At 43.0% G+C, this 12,462-nt stretch overlaps 1 long non-coding RNA gene across 2 annotated transcripts in view; it reads right to left on the bottom strand.

Annotated features, from left to right (window-relative positions):
- LOC144315662 (uncharacterized) overlaps nt 1-12,462 on the bottom strand; it is a 330,188-nt gene that overhangs the window by 199,121 nt on the left and 118,605 nt on the right. The gene's annotated exons all lie outside the window — the stretch shown is intronic.

Here is a 12,462-nt window from a genome sequence, read left to right as displayed (position 1 = left end):
TATTGGTGTTCAATTTACTAACATACAGAATAACCCCCAGTGCCCGTCACCCATTCACTCCCACCCCCCGCCCTCCTCCCCTTCTACCACCCCTAGTTCGTTTCCCAGAGTTAGCAGTCTTTACGTTCTGTCTCCCTTTCTGATATTGCCCACACATTTCTTCTCCCTTCCCTTATATTCCCTTTCACTATTATTTATATTCCCCAAATGAATGAGAACATATAATGTTTGTCCTTCTCCGATTGACTTACTTCACTCAGCATAATACCCTCCAGTTCCATCCACGTTGAAGCAAATGGTGGGTATTTGTCATTTCTAATAGCTGAGTAATATTCCATTGTATACATAAACCACATCTTCTTTATCCATTCATCTTTCGATGGACACCGAGGCTCCTTCCACAGTTTGGCTATCGTGGCCATTGCTGCTATAAACATCGGGGTGCAGGTGTCCCGGCGTTTAACTGCATCTATATCTTTGGGGTAAATCCCCAACAGTGCAATTGCTGGGTCGTAGGGCAGGTCTATTTTTAACTCTTTGAGGAACCTCCACACAGTTTTTCAGAGTGGCTGTACCAGTTCACATTCCCACCAACAGTGTAAGAGGGTTCCCTTTTCTCCGTATCCTCTCCAACATTTGTGGTTTCCTGCCTTGTTAATTTTCCCCATTCTCACTGGTGTGAGGTGGTATCTCATTGTGGTTTTGATTTGTATTTCCCTGATGGCAAGTGATGCAGAGCATTTTCTCATATGCATGTTGGCCATGTCTATGTCTTCCTCTGTGAGATTTCTCTTCATGTCTTTTGCCCATTTCATGATTGGATTGTTTGTTTATTTGGTGTTGAGTTTAATAAGTTCTTTATAGATCTTGGAAACTAGCCCTTTATCTGATATGTCATTTGCAAATATCTTCTCCCATTCTGTAGGTTGTCTTTTAGTTTTGTTGACTGTATCCTTTGCTGTGCAAAAGCTTCTTATCTTGATGAAGTCCCAATAGTTCATTTTTGTTTTTGTTTCTTTTGTCTTCGTGGATGTATCTTGCAAGAAGTTACTGTGGCCGAGTTCAAAAAGGGTGTTGCCTGTGTTCTTCTCTAGGATTTTGATGGAATCTTGTCTCACATTTAGATCTTTCATCCATTTTGAGTTTACCTTTGTGTATGGTGCAAGAGAGTGGTCTAGTTTCATTCTTCTGCATGTGGATGTCCAATTTTCCCAGCACCATTTATTGAAGAGACTGTCTTTCTTCCAATGGATAGTCTTTCCTCCTTTATCGAATATTAGTTCACCATAAAGTTCAGGGTCCACTTCTGGGTTCTCTATTCTGTTCCACTGATCTACATGTCTGTTTTTGTGCCAGTACCACACTGTCTTGATGACCACAGCTTTGTAGTACAACCTGAAATCTGGCATTGTGATGCCCCCAGATATGGTTTTCTTTTTTAAAATTCCCCTGGCTATTCGGGGTCTTTTCTGATTCCACACAAATCTTAAAATAATTTGTTCTAACTCTCTGAAGAAAGTCCATGGTATTTTGTTAGGGATTGCATTAAATGTGTATATTGCCCTGGGTAACATTGACATTTTCACAATATTAATTCTGCCAATCCATGAGCATGGAATATTTTTCCATCTCTTTGTGTCTTCCTCAATTTCTTTCAGAAGTGTTCTATAGTTTTGAGGGTATAGATCCTTTACATCTTTGGTTAGGTTTATTCCTAGGTATCTTATGCTTTTGGGTGCAATTGTAAATGGGATTGACTCCTTAATTTCTCTTTCTTCAGTCTCATTGTTAGTGTATAGAAATGCCACTGATTTCTGGGCATTGATTTTGTATCCTGCCACGCTACCGAATTGCTGTATGAGTTCTAGCAATCTCGGGGTGGATACTTTTGGGTTTTCTATGTAGAGTATCATGTCATCGGCAAAGAGGGACAGTTTGACTTCTTCTTTGCCAATTTGAATGCCTTTAATGTCCTTTTGTTGTCTGATTGCTGAGGCTAGGACTTCCAGTACTATGTTGAGAGTGGACATCCCTGTCTTGTTCCTGATCTTAGGAGAAAGGCTCCCAGTGCTTCCCCATTGAGAATGATATTTGCTGTGGGCTTTTCGTAGATGGCTTTTAAGATGTTGAGGAATGTTCCCTCTATCCCTACACTCTGAAGAGTGTTGATCAGGAATGGATGCTGTATTTTGTCAAATGCTTTCTCTGCATCTAATGAGAGGATCATATGGTTCTTGGTTTTTCTCTTGCTGATATGATGAATCACATTGATTGTTTTACGGGTGTTGAACCAGCCTTGTGTCCCAGGGATAAATCCTACTTGGTCATGGTGAATAATTTTCTTAATGTACTGTTGGATCCTCTTGGCCAGTATCTTGTTGAGAATTTTTGCATCCATGTTCATCAGGGATATTGGTCTATAATTCTCCTTTTTGGTGGGGTCTTTGTCTGGTTTTGGAATTAAGGTGATGCTGGTCTCATAGAACGAATTTGGAAGTACTCCATCTCTTTCTATCTTTCCAAACAGCTTTAGGAGAATAGGTATGGTTTCTTCTTTAAACGTTTGATAAAATTCCCCTGGGAAGCCATCTGGCCCTGGACTCTTGTGTCTTGGGAGGTTTTTGATGACTGCTTCCATTTCCTCCCTGGTTATTGGCCTGTTCAGGTTTTCTATTTCTTCCTGTTCCAGTTTTGGTAGTTTGTGGCTTTCCAGGAATGCGTCCATTTCTTCTAGATTGCCTAATTTATTGGCGTATAGCTGTTCATAATATGTTTTTAAAATCGTTTGTATTTCCTTGGTGTTGGTAGTGATCTCTCCTTTCTCATTCATGATTTTATTAATTTGAGTCTTCTCTCTCTTCGTTTTAATAAGGCTGGCTAATGGTTTATCTATCTTATTAATTCTTTCAAAGAACCAACTCCTGGTTCTATTGATCTGTTCCACAGTTCTTCTGGTCTCGATTTCGTTGAGTTCTGCTCGAATCTTTATTAACTCCCTTCTTCTCTTGGGTGTAGGATCTATTTGCTGTTTTTTCTCTAGCTCCTTTATGTGTAAGGTTAGCTTTTGCATTTGAGTTCTTTCCAGTTTTTGAATGGATGCTTGTATTGCGATGTATTTCCCCCTTAGGACTGCTTTTGCTGCATCCCAAAGATTTTGAACGGTTGTATCTTCATTCTCATTAGTTTCCATGAATCTTTTTAATTCTTCCTTAATTTCCTGGTTGACCCTTTCATCTTTTAGCAGGATGGTCCTTAACCTCCACGTGTTTGAGGTCCTTCCAAACTTCTTGTTATGATTTAGTTCTAATTTCAAGGCATTATGGTCTGAGAATATGCAGGGGACAATCCCTATCTTTTGGTATCGGTTCAGACCCGATTTGTGACCCAATATGTGGTCTATTCTGGAGAAAGTTCCATGCGCACTTGAGAAGAATATGTATTCAGTTGAGTTTGGATGTAAAGTTCTGTAGATATCTGTGAAATCCATCTGGTCCAGTGTATCATTTAAAGCTCTCGTTTCTTTGGAGATGTTGTGCTTAGAAGACCTATCGAGTATAGAAAGAGCTAGATTGAAGTCACCAAGTATAAGTGTATTATTATCTAAGTATTTCTTCACTTTGGTTAATAATTGATTTATATATTTGGCAGCTCCCACATTCGGGGCATATATATTGAAGATTGTTAAGTCCTCTTGTTGAATAGATCCTTTAAGTATGATATAGTGTCCCTCTTCATCTCTCACTACAGTCTTTGGGGTAAATTTTAGTTTATCTGATATAAGGATGGCTACCCCTGCTTTCTTTTGAGGACCATTCGAATGGTAAATGGTTCTCCAACCTTTTATTTTCAGGCTGTAGGTGTCCTTCTGTCTAAAATGAGTCTCTTGTAGACAGCAAATAGATGGGTCCTGCTTTTTTATCCAGTCTGAAACCCTGCGCCTTTTGATGGGGTCATTAAGCCCGTTCACATTCAGAGTTACTATTGAGAGATATGAGTTTAGTGTCATCATGATATCTATTCAGTCCTTGTTTTTGTGGAATGTTCCACTGAACTTCTTCTTAAAGGGGAATTTTAAGAGTCCCCCTTAAAATTTCTTGCAGAGCTGGTTTGGAGGTCACATATTCTTTTAGTTGCTGCCTGTCTTGGAAGCTCTTTATCTCTCCTTCCATTTTGAATGAGAGCCTTGCTGGATAAAGTATTCTTGGTTGCATGTTCTTCTCATTTAGGACCCTGAATATATCCTGCCAGCCCTTTCTGGCCTGCCAGGTCTCTGTGGAGAGGTCTGCTGTTACCCTAATACTCCTCCCCATAAAGGTCAGGGATTTCTTGTCTCTTGCTGCTTTAAGGATCTTCTCTTTATCTTTGGAATTTGCAAGCTTCACTATTAAATGTCGAGGTGCTGAACGGTTTTTATTGATTTTAGGGGGGGATCTCTCTATTTCCTGGATCTGAATGCCTGTTTCCCTTCCCAGATTAGGAAAGTTTTCAGCTAGAATTTGTTCAAATACATATTCTGGCCCTCTGTCCCTTTCAGCGCCCTCGGGAACACTAATTAAACGTAGGTTTTTCTTCCTCAGGCTGTCGTTTATTTCCCTTAATCTATCTTCATGGTCTTTTAATTGTTTGTCTCTTTTTTCCTCAGTTTCCCTCTTTGCTATCAACTTGTCTTCTATGTCACTCACTCGTTCTTCCACCTCGTTAACCCTCGTCGTTAGGACTTCTAGTTTGGATTGCATCTCATTCAATTGATTTTTAATTTCTGCCTGATTAGCTCTAAATTCTGCAGTCATGAAGTCTCTTGAGTCCTTTATGCTTTTTTTCTAGAGCCACCAGTAGCTGTATAATAGTGCTTCTGAATTGGCTTTCTGACATTGAATTGTAATCCAGATTTTGTAACTCTGTGGGAGAGAGGACTGTTTCTGATTCTTTCTTTTGAGGTGAGGTTTTCCTTTTAGTCATTTTGCTCAGTGCAGAGTGGCCAAAAGCAAGTTGTATTGGGAAAAGGAGAAAAAGAGAGGAGAGAAAGAAGGAAGGAAAAGAGAAAGAGAAAAAAAGGAAGAAAAAAAAACGAAAAAAAAAAAGAAGAAAAAGAGAAAGAAAAAGAAAGGAGAAAAAAGGGGGTGGGGGAAGGAAACAAATCAAAAAGCAAAACAAAACAAAACAAAAACAAAACAAAACAAAACAAAAGAACCACGGGGGAGTATCTTCTGATTCTGTGTACTTTAAGTCCCTTGACTTCCCCTGGAACTTGTCCGTCTAGCTGGTCTTCGGGGGGAGGGGCCTGTTGTGCTGATTTTCGGGTGTTAGCACTTGGGGGAGCTGCTCTGCCCCCTGCCTCGTGCAGGGCTCAGTGGGGGTTGTTTACCCCGTGAGGCTGCAGGAGGAACAACCCCAGTGGTGGGGCCAGCTCTGGAGCCCTGGAGTCAGCCCCCGCAGTAACTCCGGAGCTCTCCGTCTGCAGGGCCTGGAGGCTCCGGGGCGGGGCCGCTGATCTGCTCAGCTCGGGGCAGGAGCGTCCTTGCTGTCCTGGGCCCTCCCGGCCTCTGCCTGTCCCGGGGGAGGCCGGATCCTGGGCTGTGTCCCGGTGCCCTGTGCTCCGGAGCCTGCGCTGTTGGATTCGCGCTCCCGGGCCGCGCAGCCCCCTCCGCGGAGCCTCCGCCCGAGCCCCTCCGAGCTGCTCCGGGTCCCGCCGTGCGCGCTGTAGCCCTTAGGGAGCTCGGTGCACTCTCCTGGGCGCGCAGTTGCTCTGTTACTGTCCCAGGGAACCCGAGGGCATCCTCGCCCTCCTGGGTCCTGCTCCAACTCCCTGCGGGTGCCTTTCCCCCGGGAAGGTTGGTGCAGCTCCTGCTTCTCCGGGACGGGGCTCTCCTATCCGGGGGACACTCGCCCCGGCCTCAGCCCGGCTCCTCGCGGGGCCCCTCCCCCTTGGAGGCCTTTGTTTCTTTATTTCTTTTTCCCCGTCTTCCTACCTTGATAGAAGCGCGAACTCTTCTCACTGTAGCATTCCAGCTGGTCTCTCTTTAAATCTCAGGCCGAATTAATAGATTTTCAGGATAATTTGAAGGTTTTCTTGGTAATTTGGTGGAGACAGGTGATTTGGAGACCCTACTCTTCCGCCATCTTGCCCCTCCTCCAGATTTCCAGTTTTTTAAGTGTATCAGACACATATAGGGTGGTAGGCACTTGTCAAATATGCAGATTCTGAGAATATTCAATGCCACTAAGTCTCATCCAGAAGCTCTGGACCCATGTCTAGTGAGTATCTTTAAGAAATTAGATGACTAGATCATGGAATGGATATTAGGAAACTTGCAAGACTTAAGAAGAATGACTGGAAAGTAGGAGGCAGATCTGTAAGGGCCCTTCATGACATGCCAAGGCAGCTGGACTCTGTCCTGAAGACAGTAGCAACCCTAGTAGGATTTTAAGTACAGATAAGGTCATAACTGTTAGTTACAAAAATTATTTTGGCTGCAATATAAAATTGGATCAAGGCAAGTAAAGCTGGAAACAAATAGAACAGTTAAGAATCACACCCCATATGAGTCTCTGACCAGGGCAGCTTGAAAAAAAAAAAAGGGAGCTCTAACAAGCAACCAGAAGGTCAAGATCCTTGCTGCTGGATTAGATGAGGAAGTGAGGATGAAAATCTGAAATGACATCTAGGTTTGTATTTTGAATGACTGGATGGATAATAGTGGATGTTTACCAAGCATTGACTATGGGCCAGGCTCTGTTCCAATGTGGAGACATAGCAAAGTATGACAAATTGCCCATTTAGGAAACAGTGGGTTCAAGATTCAAATCCACAGCAACTGTCTAGAGTCCATGCTTCTACCCACTGCACTGGCTTACTCCATGTCTGAGAAAGAAGAGTCTAAGATTTGAGATAGGAAAGGAGAAAAGTAAGAACAGGGACTGAGGGATCCCTGGGTGGCGCAGCGGTTTAGCACCTGCCTTTGGCCCAGGGCGCGATCCTGGAGACCCGGGATCGAATCCCACGTCAGGCTCCCAGTGCATGGAGCCTGCTTCTCCCTCTGCCTATGTCTCTGCCTCTCTCTCTCTCTCTGTGTGTGTGTGTGTGTGTGTGTGTGTGTGACTATCATAAATAAATAAAAATTTAAAAAAATAAAAAAATAAAAAAAAAGAACAGGGACTGAAAGAGATGTAAACAGTGGTTAGAGAAAGCAGAGGAGACAGCACAGAAAGGGGAGCCTGGAGATGAGAAGAGGAAAGATATTTACCAAGATCTCACAGGAAGAATGACTTTGATGACATATGCTGCAGAAAGCAAGATAAGAACCAAAAGAGTCCTTTAGTTCTGACCATCTGGAGGCCACTGGAGAATTCACATGTATTTCCATGAATTGGTATGGAGAGACCACAGAGGCATAGGCAACAGGGAAGCAATGAGAGAGAACAATCCTCAGAGCATAGGCAATATAAAGGAAGAGAGGCAAACTATTCACACAAAGAGCACACAGACACAGTAGGGCATGGAAGAAACTAGTCAAGAAGGATAGAGAAGGCAGTGAGGATATCTGAGGGGCATGGTGAGGTGAGTGAGTCAGAGGTCGTAGTAGGCAGCAGATTAGTCTAAAGAATAACGAGAAGGGTCTACAATGACAATCTTTAGGAATTGGAGGATATCATGGACATACAAAGTGGTTGCTAGGGAATGATGAGAACCTAGTGAGGTTGGGGTCTCACCACTGGCATGGTTGTGATGGCATTTTCTTCAGCTGTGCCCACCAGTTTGAGTATAGGTATACAACCAGGCTCACAGCTAAAGGATTTGTAGGATGGTTTTGTGTGGCTATTTGGTTAGTGCAGATCACAGTGAAGTAGACCGGTGCATTGATCTAAGTGGGTTAAGATAGATGAATAGAGAAATGGGTGGCCAGATAGATGAATAATAAGGTCTTGACAAGAATACATGTCCCCATTAGACCAACACAAAACAAGAAGCGAGGCAAAGCAGAAGCTCATGGCCTCATTCTAAACAGGAAATCCAAGCATGAGCTAATGAAGAGTTGTGAAGAGCTTTAAGTTCAGGCAGCTGTGCCCTAGGAAAGCTAAACTCCACAGCTATGCTCTGGATCCTAGCCCAGGGCAGTCCAGCCCACTGGAGCCCAGGGTGAAAGGGAGAATCACGTAGCATGGGCAGCCTCTTTCGGAGTTCCTTAAGTTAGGGAGTCATTACTGCTGGGTATAGCACTGTCATTTGTGTCCTCATTTCTCTTCTTCTCTTCCTCTATGTATCTTAATTTCCTTCCTTCAATGAACAGCTCAAATCTTGCCTCCTTAATTAAATCTCTCATGCCCTAAAGCCTGTTACATATTAAATGCTCAATAATGAGCATTTATCAAATGAGCAGTTATCAAATAATAACTGCCATGTTTTCATGATCAGCACTGATACTGTTTTGATGGTATTTGTTTTCTTATATCCCCAGATGGTCTGTGGACTCCCATGAGGCATTGAACACACCTTCTCATTTCAACTCCCAACTACCACTGCCTGAGGGCCACAGCAGTGCCTTCAGTTGGTAGATGACCTTTACCCTCAACTCTGCTTGAAGTCATCTAAGCAAACTGTCGGGCAAAAAGGAGTGAGGATAGAAACCCTGGGAAGTGCCACAATGGGCAGCCCCAGTACTGACAGCCAAATCCTGTCCCTGTCTTCAGAGAATTGTTCATTGGTGTATCAGTGAGGGCCCGGCAGGAAATGGGGTTTTGAACCCACAATGGGGTTTTGAAAATAATTTAGTGATGGGACTAGGGACGGATTTAAGGAAGCCAATGAAAGATGTCAAGACACCCAAAGATTAGAACCTAAAGGGCCTGAGGGGCCAGGGCATGGAGGAAATAATGTTATCAGAACCAAGTAGGAGCTACAGTCCTGGAGAACAGCCCACCTGGTAGGTAGTGTGGAGAAACAGCTACAGCTGGAGCTGCTGTCCAAAGTGAGAGGAGAACAGAGTAAAATCACCCTGAACTCACTCTCCCTACCACCCCAGCATCCTGCCAGTGGCTCCCATTGATGATTCAAACAGAAGACAGTCACAGGACCACAGGGGAGCCTGGGGAAGGTAGTTTGCAGGGGTCAACATCCTAGGGCAGCAAGCAGGACAGTAAAGGCAGAAATGGATGGGGTAGGGGTAGCCAATGTTGTGAAATATGCACAACTAGCAAAGAGAAAGACCAAGTGAAGGAATGTATGCAACAATATCCACAGACAAAAGAGTGAATATCTTCAGAAAAGGTTGGATACCTAACTGGGAGGAGGTTAATTATTGTTGACTAAGTGTTTGCTTAATAGTTGTTGGGGACATGCTAGGAAGATCAAGTAGAGCCCACCTGGGTAGAGTAGGAGCAGAAATGGTGAGATGTGGGGATTTTGTGACCCTATCTCCAATAGCAAATTAAGGGATGATCATGAAAACCCTCTTAATCAATCTTGGTCTTGTATCCAAAAATCACCATCACATGACAATAAAAGAAATACATTTAAAAAACTGAAACCTGGCCTGGGTAAGGGAATCAGCCCTACCGTAAGCAGGCCTGAGGCAATGAAAATGAGCAAGTGTGGTATTAGTTTAAAAAGCCCCCTAACAATGCTGGGGGCAGTGGTCATCACTCTGGGGTCCCTGATGGCATGACACAGGCAGTGGCCAGAGAGGCTCTGATGGCACCGAGAGACAGCTACAGCTTACAAACCCATGGTTGTTTTCTTCCTGGAAGGGAAAGCGGGCTGGGAAAGAAGCAATGATGCTCAAGGGATTAACGGTGCAGCCCCTGCCGGGAGCAGGTGGTAGCTCAGCGGGCTCGAGAGACTGGAGTCCCATATCCCTTCCCCACAACAACTGTGAGTTTTATTAAGAGATGCTTACATTCGATGAGAGTGGGAATTATGTGGAACTCATCTCACCACCCATTTGACTCTGTTGATTAAGTTTCCTTCTCCAAGACCTTGCACTGTGAGTGCTTGCAAGGATGATAAGAGAGAAGCCAGTCCCCAAAAGCCCCATCCCTTGGGTAGCTGAGCCACAGGACTCTAGCCACAATTTCCATCTAGACCCTGCTCCAGCAGTGTTCCCCATAAAGGGGACATATGGGAGGGGAGATGATAGTAGTACAAGCCTTTCTATTATTATAATTGTTGTTATACAATACAGTCCACGAAAAAATTCTCTGAAAAGACAAATATAAGGTATTATATAAAAAGCCAAGAAATGTATCTGTGTATGCAATGAGACAACAAACTAAATTTTCCTCTTTGGATTCAAATATATGTAAATGTAACACACATATAATTATGTATTATTAAGCACCAGAGCTCTTCAATAGCACTTCCCACTTCACTCAGGGCAAAAAAAAAGTCTTACAATGGCCTACAAGCCCTTTCAAGGTGGTCCCCAACTCCTTTCTAAACTCATCTTCCCTGAAGCACAGTCTCATTCCTTGCTATTCTTGAAAGATGCCACACCTTTAAGGCTTTAGCAAAGGACGGTCCTTCTTTCTGAATGCTTTTTCTCCAAATACTTGCCCTGGTTTACCACCTCACCTATTTCCAACATCATTTCAATGAAGCCTGCCCTGACTGCCCCACTGAAAATTGCTTTCCTCCCAACCCCCACCATCTCTATATCCCTTACTGATCTCTGCTTTTCTTTTATTCCCACAGTGCAAGACATTCTATCATACCATTTAGTTTCCTTATTTGTTTTATTATTGTGTGTTATCTGTTTCCTTCTCTAGAATGTATGTTCTGTAAGGATGATGATCAGTACACTGTCCACAAACACTTAGAGCAATGCTTGGAACAGATTAGGCATTAAACAGGTATTTGTACCTGGATGAATGAACGAATGAATGATCTACCATGTGCCAGACCTTAATTACAAGTCTTTACACCATTCTGCTTGTGCCTAGCATAAATTTTGTCACAAATTAATGCTTCATAAAGGGTAACTGATGTTACTTACTCAACAAACATTTATTGAAAGCCTATTTTACCTAAAACATCACAGGAGATGTTAAGACATTTAAGATACCCAATCTTCTCTCAAAAAAGTAATTGTGTAGTTGGGGATGTGGTCAACATCAGAGTGTCCCCCAGTATCCAATTCTCCTCCCCTTCCAGACACCTGGAAAACTGTGCTTTCCAATTGCCTTGCAAGATGTCTGGTTGTTGACTAATTGGCCAAGGAAATGTGGGCAGGAATGATATGTTTCATATCCAGGATGAATCAGTGGAAAACACTATCTATCTCTGTGACAGTGACCAAAGAGGCCTGTTCTCTGGGGCACAATTACAGGATGGAGGAGACACACTTAGCTTGGATCCTTGAGCAAGAACATGAAACTCTGTAGTAGTGAGCCATTGGCATTTGGGAATCTTGTTTCTGCATAGCCTAGCCCTTCCTGATTAGCATGGGGTACAGAGGGGACCGTGAACCTGATAAGAATGTTAAGAACAGGATGAATAGCTTTCATGAAGCTGGATGTAACAAGTGGCCAGTAAGTGGTACAGTCATTGAAGCATCTGTTCCTTAATGTTGAAGGATCACTGAGTAAACTGAACACGAGAACAGAGAGCATTGTAAGGATGAGTAGAATTTAAGCAGAAAAAAAAAAAAACTTTTTAGTTGGACTAATGGCTTTTAGGAAGGGGTGATGATGATGGGACACTCGGGGTGGGGTTGGGGGGGTTACTCAGTCAAATCTAAAGCAGCTGAGATAATGGAAACCAGCTGACTTACTCACAATCAGCCAAGCTTGACATAAAATTGTCAGCATTGGGACAGGCCCCAAACAAGGAGAAGCACATTTCCCCTCACATTGCCCCACATACATTTCACAGGAGCAAATGTATCTTAAAATTCAATTTACCCTTTTTTGTTGATTTAGGGTAGCTGTTTAATTAGTTTTTAGCATCCCACATTGTTTATGGTCATTGTTTCAATGGAAGTTAAAAGTGAGAAAGTTTACCATGCCTTGATTTGTAGACAAAATAACTAACAGTTCCAGATTTCTCTCCTCTCCCCTTGCCACATTTCTGATTTAACAGTGTCTCTGACCTGGTGAATTGCTTCTAAATCAAATCCCTGGGTTTTCTGAACTTCTACTATATGGAACTTCTCCCCTAAGACAACATCCCTCCAGCTGAGAAAACATGTCTTGTCTTGGTGTTGCAAGTGATAGAATGTCTGATAACAAATGCAATAGACCAAAAGAACATTTGTTTTCTGGAAATAGCATCATCCTCAACGAAGGAAAGTCCACAGAAAGCTTAAGCAGAGAAGTTCACTTTGGAGTCCACTAAGGCTGGTTCCTGAGCAAACCTAAGACTTGACCACGAACCAAACCAAACTTGGAGATGGCTCCAAGCAGAGAATATTGCTTCTTATTGTGGGGTTATAATTAATAAACAGTGGGAATTAAACATCAACCATATAA

The sequence above is a fragment of the Canis aureus genome, chromosome 6, assembly GCF_053574225.1.
Source record: "Canis aureus isolate CA01 chromosome 6, VMU_Caureus_v.1.0, whole genome shotgun sequence".
Lineage (NCBI taxonomy): Eukaryota > Metazoa > Chordata > Mammalia > Carnivora > Canidae > Canis > Canis aureus.
Note: the sequence above shows the minus strand (reverse complement) of the source record. Positions and strands in the feature narration are given on the sequence as shown.